This window comes from Myodes glareolus, chromosome 10, assembly GCF_982192425.1.
Source record: "Myodes glareolus chromosome 10, mMyoGla1.1, whole genome shotgun sequence".
NCBI lineage: Eukaryota > Metazoa > Chordata > Mammalia > Rodentia > Cricetidae > Myodes > Myodes glareolus.
This window is the reverse complement of record NC_142035.1, coordinates 40,426,215-40,434,960: the sequence shown is the minus strand read 5'-3', so window position 1 is coordinate 40,434,960 and position 8,746 is coordinate 40,426,215. Positions and strand designations below refer to the sequence as shown.

Below are 8,746 nucleotides of genomic sequence, written 5' to 3'. Positions count from 1 at the left end.
CTGACGATTTACTTCTGTCTGTGACTTGCAAGCATGGGTGAATCCTTGGTGCAGGGCTGTGATGCAAGGCTGTCAACTGCTCCCACAGCGCTTATGACAGCATCCTAGTGGCTGCAGGCTGGAGGTGAAAGGGCAGATGCAGATCTTTGCATGAAGATGCCTCCGGAACCCACCTGACCACCAGCATCTCCTTATTTCTGCTAGGCACAGGACTGCACTGTTGGATACAGGGTCCCTCGGCATAATTTAAAGGAGAAAGGGCATGAGCTCCAGAGAATTCATATTTAGTAGGAATATCTGTGGTGAAGACATAGCAAAGAAACAATAACAAAAGGGAAAAGAAATCATGTAGAACTTGGAAAGGGGGACCGAGAACAATGGGAGGTTCGCAGCAATACCAGCCAGAGCTGATTCTAGGCTTATACTTTGTTGCAGATGCAATTCGAAATTATGAGGGCAGCCACTCCTTTGCCTACTCAAGTTTCTGCTCTCCAATAAGCCTTTCTGTCTATGCAGCAATCCAGGTCAGACCAAATAAAACCGAATTAGAAAAAGCCCAGGTTGTTTTGATTCTCCTGCATGGACTGACTTTGTGGGAGCCTGGTCTGTTTGGATGCTCACTTTCCTAGACCTAGATGGAGGGAGGAGGACCTTGGACTTCCCAGGGGGCAGGGAACCCTGACTGCTCTGAGGACTGGAGAGGGAGGGGGAGGGGAGTGAGCGGGGAGGAAGTGGAAATTTTTTTTCTCAAAGTTTATTAAATTATGAAAGTTTCCATTTCCACCCCTCCTCCCAACACCCTCCCACTCCCCCCTCTCCCTCCTCCTCCCTCTCCATCCCTAAGAGCAGTCAGGGCTTCCAGCCCTGTGGGAAGTTCAAGGTCCTCCCCCCTCACTCCAGGTCCAGGAAGGTGAGTATCCAAACAGACTGGATCCCCAAAATCCAGTATATGCAGAGGAAACAAGTCCCAGTGTCATTGTCAATGGCTTTTCAGAAAGGCTCCGGGCCAGCCACATTCAGAGAATCTGGCCACATTCAGAAAATCTGGTTGGATCACATGCTCGTTCAGTCCCAGTCCAACTGGCCTTGGTGAACTCTCATTAGATCAGTCCCCTTGTATCAGTGGGTGATCGCACCCCTCGCGGTCCTTATTTCCTTTTTCATGTTCTTCCTCCTTCTGCTCCTCATTTGGACCATGGGGGGCTCAGTCCAGTGCTCCAATGTGGGTCTCCATCTGTATCGCCATCCATCTTCGGATGAAGGATCTATGGTGATAGGCAAAATCTTCATCAGTATGGTTATAGGCCAAGGCCGGTTCAGGCACCCTCTCCTCTGTCCAGAGAACAATCTGGGGATCTCTCCTTGGACCTGGGATCCCATTTATAATCAAGTCTCTTGTAAACCCTAAAATGACTCCCCTAGTTGAGATATATTCTTCCCTGATCCCATATCCATCCTTCCTCCCTCCCCCCATCTCAGTCCCCCGAGTTTTCCCCATTCCTTCCCTACTCCCTTCTCTCTAACCCTCTCCCCTTCCAACAACCCTCCCACCCCCCCATGCACCCGAGGTTACCTGAGACTTTAGTCTATTTCCAATCTCCCGGAGGATAAGTACATGATTTTCTTCAGGTTCACCTTCTTATTTAGCTTCTCTAGGATCTCGAATAATAGGCTCAAAGACCTTTAATTATGGCTAGAATCCACTTATGAGTGAATACATACCATATTCCTCTTTTGGGGTCTGGCTTACCTCAGTCAGTAAAGCGTTTTCTATGTCCATCCATTTGCATGTAAAATTCAAGATGTCATTGTTTTTTACCGCTGAGTAAAACTCTAGTGTATATATGTTCCACACCTTCTTTAACCATTCTTCTATTGAGGGGCACCTAGGTTGTTTCCAGGTTCTGGCTATTACAAATAGTGCTGCTATGAACATAGTTGAACAAATGCTTTTGTAGTATGATAGGGCATCTCTTGGGTATATTCCCAAGAGTGGAATTGCTGGGTCTTGAGGGAGGTTGACTCCCAGTTTCCTGAGAAACCGCCACACTGATTTCCACAGTGGCTGTACAAGTTTGCATTCCCACCAACAATGGATGAGAGTTCCCCTCTCTCCACATCATCTCCAGCATAGGCTATCATTGGTGTTTTTGACTTTAGCTAATCTGACTGGTGTAAAATGGTATCTCATAGTTGTTTTGATTTGCATTCCCTGATCGCTAAGGATGTTGAGCATGACCTTAAGTGTCTTTTGGCCATTCGGAGTTCTTCTGTTGAGAATTCTCTGTTCAGATCAGCACCCCATTTTTTAATTGGGTTAATTAGAGTTTTATTGTCTAGTTTCTTGAGTTCTTTGTATATTTTGGAGATCAGGCCTTTATCTGATGAGGGGTTCGTGAAGATCTTCTTCCAGTCAGAAGGTAGCCTTTTTGTCTTATTGACGGTGTCCTTTGCTTTACAGAAGCTTCTCAGTTTCAGGAGGTCCCATTTATTCATTGATTCTCTTATTGTCTGTGCTACTGGGGTTCTACCTAGGAAGTGGTCTCCTGTGCCTATGTCTTGTAGACTACTTCCCACTTTCTCTTCTATCTGGTTCAAAGTGGTCAGATTAATGTTGAGGTCTTTAATCCATTTGGACTTGATTTTTGTGCATGGTGACAGATATGGATCTACTTTCATTCTTCTACAGGTTGACATCCAGTTATGCCAGCACCATTTGTTAAAGATGCTTGGAAGTGGAAATTTTTAATAAATAAATAAAAAAAGAAAGAAAAAGCCCAGGTTTAATATATAAAATGTTCCTGGTTTATTTTCCAGCCTCCTAGAGAGGAGATGGGAAAAAGAGACTGGCAAAGCACATGTCTATTTCCTGGGGCAGCAGGGGAGGGGGGAGCATTTTAAATACCCTGTGAACTTGACCATCTCTCGGGGAGGGATCATCATTTGACAGACTTTCTGAGATGTGACTGGGTGCTTGGAGTGGGACTTCCACCAAAGCATTCTAGACTCTTAGGGTATATGGATGCCAGGGTCTGGGGAGAAGCTTCCATAGAACATCCCAGACTTTTTAGGTATATGGATGTCAGCTCATATCTGACTGCTTTCTTCAGACTTGAGGCAATGTGGGGGAGAGGGGAGTTGGAAGTTGGTGGGCTCATGCTCACTGGGAGGTGTAGGTGGAGAAGCATCTAGTTAACTGCCATCCTGGAGAATTCCGGCATTTGTTTCTTGAGGAAGCAGAAAAGGCAAGTTGCTAGAAAAAAATAGATTATTAATACCTATCCTAGTTGTACCAACAGAGATGAGTCTGTCAAGAAGAACACATGGGTCTTTCCTTAGGACATCTTGGAAAACCTGAGGGTGGAGAGTCCCAGCTGTTGGAGAGACCATGTATAGGTGCCCACTTAAGCCTGGAGAGGGGGTACCAGCATGAATGTCCCAATAAGTTGGCAGTCAAATTGGTGGTGAGGATCATGGTGTGAGGTCCTGTTCTTTGGGGCTCAAAAGACCCAAGAACTAGCCTCTTGAGGAGTATTCTGTCCCCCAGGGAGAGCAGAGAGGGCAGGTACGATAAAGAAAGAGTGTGAGAAGGATTGCGCTGCAAGAATGCAGGTAGAAAAGGGATCCTGCATGACAGAAATTGGTGAGTGTATTGTAGAACCCAAGTGTAATGTTAAAACAGAATAAATGGCTCCAGTAGAAAGTCAATAGACGAACTCGCTGCCTGAAGCATCTCTCTAGGCTCAGAGAGGGCAATGAGAGTCACCAAGTCTGGGCTACATCAGTCTTCCACCAGACTGAGTAGTTCAAAGGCTGGAATGATCTAGGATGCCAATGCTGGTTAATATTGGACCTCTGTGATATAGCATAGAGGATGAGCCCACACAGGGGCATTCCGAATTCCAGTGTCCAGGCTGTCAGCAGAGGGGGCATGACTGCGCTGGGTCGGGGTAATACTGTGACCAGTGGCCACAGGCTGCATTTGAAACAGGTTCCTGGTAGAGTTGACTTGGGCTGAGTTCCACAGGGATGGAGATTTGTGGTTGACTTCCCTTGTCCCCTTGTAGGGGAACCAATGGTCTCAGAGCAGCTGCTAAGGCTTGGTTTGGAGCATAGCCTTCTGTTGCAGCCTTGTCTGTTGGGGGGACTCGATTGTCTCTTCTTGAGCATTGGAAACTTTAAACGCCATTTTCACCACCTGCTATATGGAAGTTTGGGGACCTTCCTCAGCTTTTTAAATTTCTTTCTAATATCTGGGACTGACTAAAAAATGAAATGGTGATTAGGATCAAGACTCCAGCTAGGGAGGCTGGGTCAAGTCGCATATACTGAACCATAGTCTGATCTGCAAATGGTCTTGCTGCTGCCTGAACTCGGTTTTTCTCCTCGGGCGTGAGAGTGTTGCCCTGGTTGACATAGAGGTCATGTCAGGTCAAAGGGAAGGACTGGGACAGATAATGAAACTCTTGATAAAAAGAGAAGGATTAGCAGAGAAAGAACCTAACCGCTTCTCTATTTGGAAAGGTCCTGAAGGGAGAAGGGAGCATGGACTCAAACTATTCCATCTCCATTGGCTCCAACTACCTCTCAGAGAGGGCAGACGAGGGCATGGGTTTGGCAAGACTGGGTATGAGAAGAGATGGAGAGGATTCTGGGGAATTAGGCCAAGGTGTAGAAGGAGGACCAGAAAGTGGATTGTGGCATGGAAGGGTAGGGAGGGATGGTAGAAGTAAGGGGAGGAGAAGAAGGTGGGTAAGAAGGAGGAAGTTGCTCCTTGATCTTTGTCCTGTAAAGTGGGGGCAGGGATGAAAGGAATATGAGGAATGTTGGCCACCGAATGGAGAATATGGTCCAGTAGGAGGGGAATGGGTCGGCAGGGTTGTGGGGAGCAGTGGGAGAAGACCAGTGTCTCCAGCAGCATGGTCTGGGACAACTTTTCAGGGCCCCAGTTCCAAAGCAGGCAGGAATCTGGAGATGCCATGACCCTAGCAAATAAGGCCAGTGCTGGCTACTGAGGAAAGGGTGGGAGAGCCAATACCTAGAAACCGTGGGCATATTGGCATTCTGTCCACTTGTCCCGTGGGCAAAAATTTTCAAGGTCACAGAGGCTGGGAAATTTAAGCGCTCCCCTCCCTTCAGTGGTCATTGTTTTCAATTGTCCAGGGCATACTGAGTTCAGGCATTGGTGCACAGAGAAGAGGAATCAGGCATTCTGGACGTGTGGTGTCAGATAGTTCCAATTTAAAAAGATTTTGTAAAAGGCAGCCCCGGCTTCAAATTGCAGGTGTCCATTTCATAAGGCTATTCCCAGGCTGGGAGCAGGTACAATGCATCCACAGTGGCAGGCTTTGGGTCTAAAAAAAAGAGGGGAGGTGGGATATTCCCTTGAACGGAGCGTCTTCTGAAGAAGAGTTCCCATGGGACAAGGCAGGTCCTTATTGTAAATCTCGGTCTCTGGCCTCCATCTTTGGAGGCCCTGCCCTTGTGCTCGTGCACCTTGACCCCTCCCCGAGGATGGTCAAGGTAGCCCACCAAACCTTGACCCCTCCCCAGAAAAGGTCAAGACCACTCCCCCAGACTATTTAAACTGCTCCCCTGCCCAAAAGTAAACAAGTGGTTTTCCCTCTTTCCTCCCAGTGGTGGTCCTGTTGTGGCTTTTCAGTTCCCCTTGGGGCCACCGGAGAGGGCAGGAGTCCAGTTAAACCTGGATATCTTTTAAGTTGGTATGTTTTGATTTGGCTTGATTGGGATTCTTGCATTGGCAGAGAGCTTGTGTTAGAAAATAATACTAACACTTATCAGGGGCCCTGCCAAAGACAAGGCTTTGGCAGGACATCCCAAAAAGCACAGGAGGCCCTGGGTCTCTAAGGCAATAACTTGGAAAGGACAACTTATCCAGCCAAAAGCCAATCTCAGCCTGACAGAGAGTAGGTATGGTTGGGGGAGGGTGTTTCCTGCCATGCGACTTTGGGATGGTGGGGGAAAAACAGCCCCTTGTTGGGATCTCCAGAAGATGAGTTTCCGCACTCAGATAAGCCTGCTGGATCCAGCAGTCCAAATCAGACCAAAGCAAACCCAATTAGAAAAAGCCCAGGTTTAATGGATAAAATGCTCCTGATTTTCCAGCCTCCAAGAAAGAAGACAGGACAGGAAGGTCAGAAACCCACACATCTGTTTTCTGGGGGGCAGTTTAAATACCCTGTGGGGGTGGTCCTGAGCATCTCTGGGGGAGGGGGTTATCATTTGACTGGCTTTCCAAGATGTGGCAGGGTGCTTGGACTAGAACTTACACCGGAACATTCCAGACTCTCTGGGTATATGGATGCCAGATGCTGGGGTGAAGCTTCCAGCAGAATACCCACCACTCATCTCTTCATAGTCTCTTAAAAGAAAACTCTTTCCATATCTGTTCTGATGGTTTCCATAGAATAAATGTTTCCATTTGTTTAATAGTGAATAGTCTAACCTGCACCTGGTAGTCATAATGAGCACTTTTCCTATTCATACTGAGGAGCAAGGGTGAAATCAGGTGGAATGTGGGGTTCAGACTTTGAGCGGGTACTGCTATTGCATATTTCTATAAATAAAAAGAAAGTTAACAATACCAGCTATTGAAGACTAGCTTGTGTGTCCACTCTACCGTTATTATCACTCTTTACTCCACAGAGAAGAAACCACAAGATACAGTCTAACTTGAAATACATCACGAAAATAGTATTGTAGGTGGCACCAAATCAGGTTAAGCTGTTCATGGCATACACTATTAAAAGATTAAGTGAAAAGGGAAAGAAACTAAAGGTTAAGAAGAGAGACGGGGAGGGAGGATGGAGCCTTTTAACTCTTAAAGATCAGTCCTTTTGTCACTGCAAAATAATTCCCATAAATATGGGTCACACCTTTCTGTATGCCTTATATATCAGTTTTTCTTATGTTTTAAAAGTGGTATATAAATCTCACGTAAAGTTTGTAGTCAAAATGAGATAAAATGTCAAAATTCCAATCCAAAGTCAAAAGACCAAGTATGAATCTCTGCAGTTACCTTACAAATAAGTGCACCGTCCCTTTGTACATTCATTTTCGGTATTCAGAAACTCAGCCTGTGTCTAGAGGAACCCCGGTACGTCAGGAGGAGTGCATGTGAAGGACTGAGAGGTGAAGACATGGGTGTCCTGCCCTTGTACTCCTTAGGGGGACTTCATACCCACACCGAAAGCAAGAAGTGGAATATTGGAGCAGCAAAGAGAGAGGCAACAATAAAATGGAAAATGGGGTATTAAGGAGGAATTTCTACCATTCAGAGCTTTCTGGAACCACTGCCAGATCTAGAGCCATAGCTACTGTAGTCATGGCGATGTGATCTTCTGAGACTCAGTATTAGACATAGGATACTGACATTTCTAAGACTACTAGACACTTCTAGAAGTTTCAGTTAATTGAAAGTTAAAGGGTGATTCTGTGATTTTATGTATTTTGGAAACTTTTGGGTAATGATTGAATACATACTAACTGACTTCAGTATATGTTTAACATGTTACTATATACTGAATGAAAAGAGTGATAGTATGTGTCTTAGTTAGGGTTTCTATTGTTGCAACGAAATACCATGACCAAAAAGCAAACGGAAGAGGTAAGCGTTTATTTGACTCATACTTTCATATCACTGTTCAGCATCAGTGGACGTCATGACAGGAACTCAAACAGGGCAGGAACCTGAAGACTGGAGCAGATGCAGAGGTCACGAAAGGGTGCTGCACACTACTTTGCTTCCTATTTCTTGTTCAGCCTGCTTTCTTATACAATTCATTAGCTCAGGGATGACAACACACACAGTGGATTGGGCCCTCCGCCATCAATCAGTAATTAAGAAAATGCCTTATAGCTGTAGCTTATGGAGGTATTTTCTCAACTGAAGTTCCTCCTTTCAGATGGCTTTAGCCTCTATCACATTAAGACTAACCAGCAGATTTGGGCTTTTTGTCCTTGGGGCTGTGGTGATCACATTCCTCCTCAGTGAGGGTAGCAGGCCAAGATCGGTCTCTTCATCAGGACTGCGTGAGCAGGCAGCCTTGTTTTCTGGCCTCAGACAATAAAAAAAAAAAAGAACTAGCCAGAAGAGCATACATGTTGTCCCCAACCTATTTGTTCTGAGAACTATCTGCGAATGAATTCTCTCTACATAGCAGACTACAATTTAATCCTTAGGATAAATGAAACCAAACAGAAATAATTTTTCTATTATTTCATTTACTTTGATTTTTTTGTATAGATTCTCTTAACATATCCCCTATTAGTCTCAAAACTATGATCCTCCTGCCTCCGACTGCAGGATTTTAGATCTATAGTTTTGAGTTGCCACACCAAGCTTATACTTTTCTCTTTATATTGTGCTGTCTCTATCCAAATTTGTACTGAGACTATTATTTCTTCTTGGACTTGTCAAATATCAAATGCTATTAGTATTGGCAAGAGTTTTATCTCAATGTCTGAACAGTTCGTCCCCTGGAGCAATACAGTGTTCACACTGCAGATTCTCAGAGATGTGCTACTTAGTCACACACCATGCCATGTAAATCCTGCAAGCATTTTAAACTCTATGAATGCTTCCTGTCCCAACAATCACGTGAGAGCCAGGAAGCTGTCTTTAATTGTGAAATTGGTTTGCATATCAAGCAGTTCAAGACATCTGCTAAACCCATATCTCAGAATAAGGGTTTCAAAAAGGACTGACCGGTGTCTCTCTAAAAGA

The 8,746-nt window shown here is 45.2% G+C and overlaps 1 non-coding gene across 1 annotated transcript; it reads left to right on the top strand.

Annotated features, from left to right (window-relative positions):
- Window positions 1–7,968: 7,968 nt before the first annotated feature.
- LOC125413907 (small Cajal body-specific RNA 20) lies at window positions 7,969–8,089 on the top strand. Its single transcript, XR_007236086.1, has one exon.
- The last annotated feature ends 657 nt before the right edge of the window (window positions 8,090–8,746 follow it).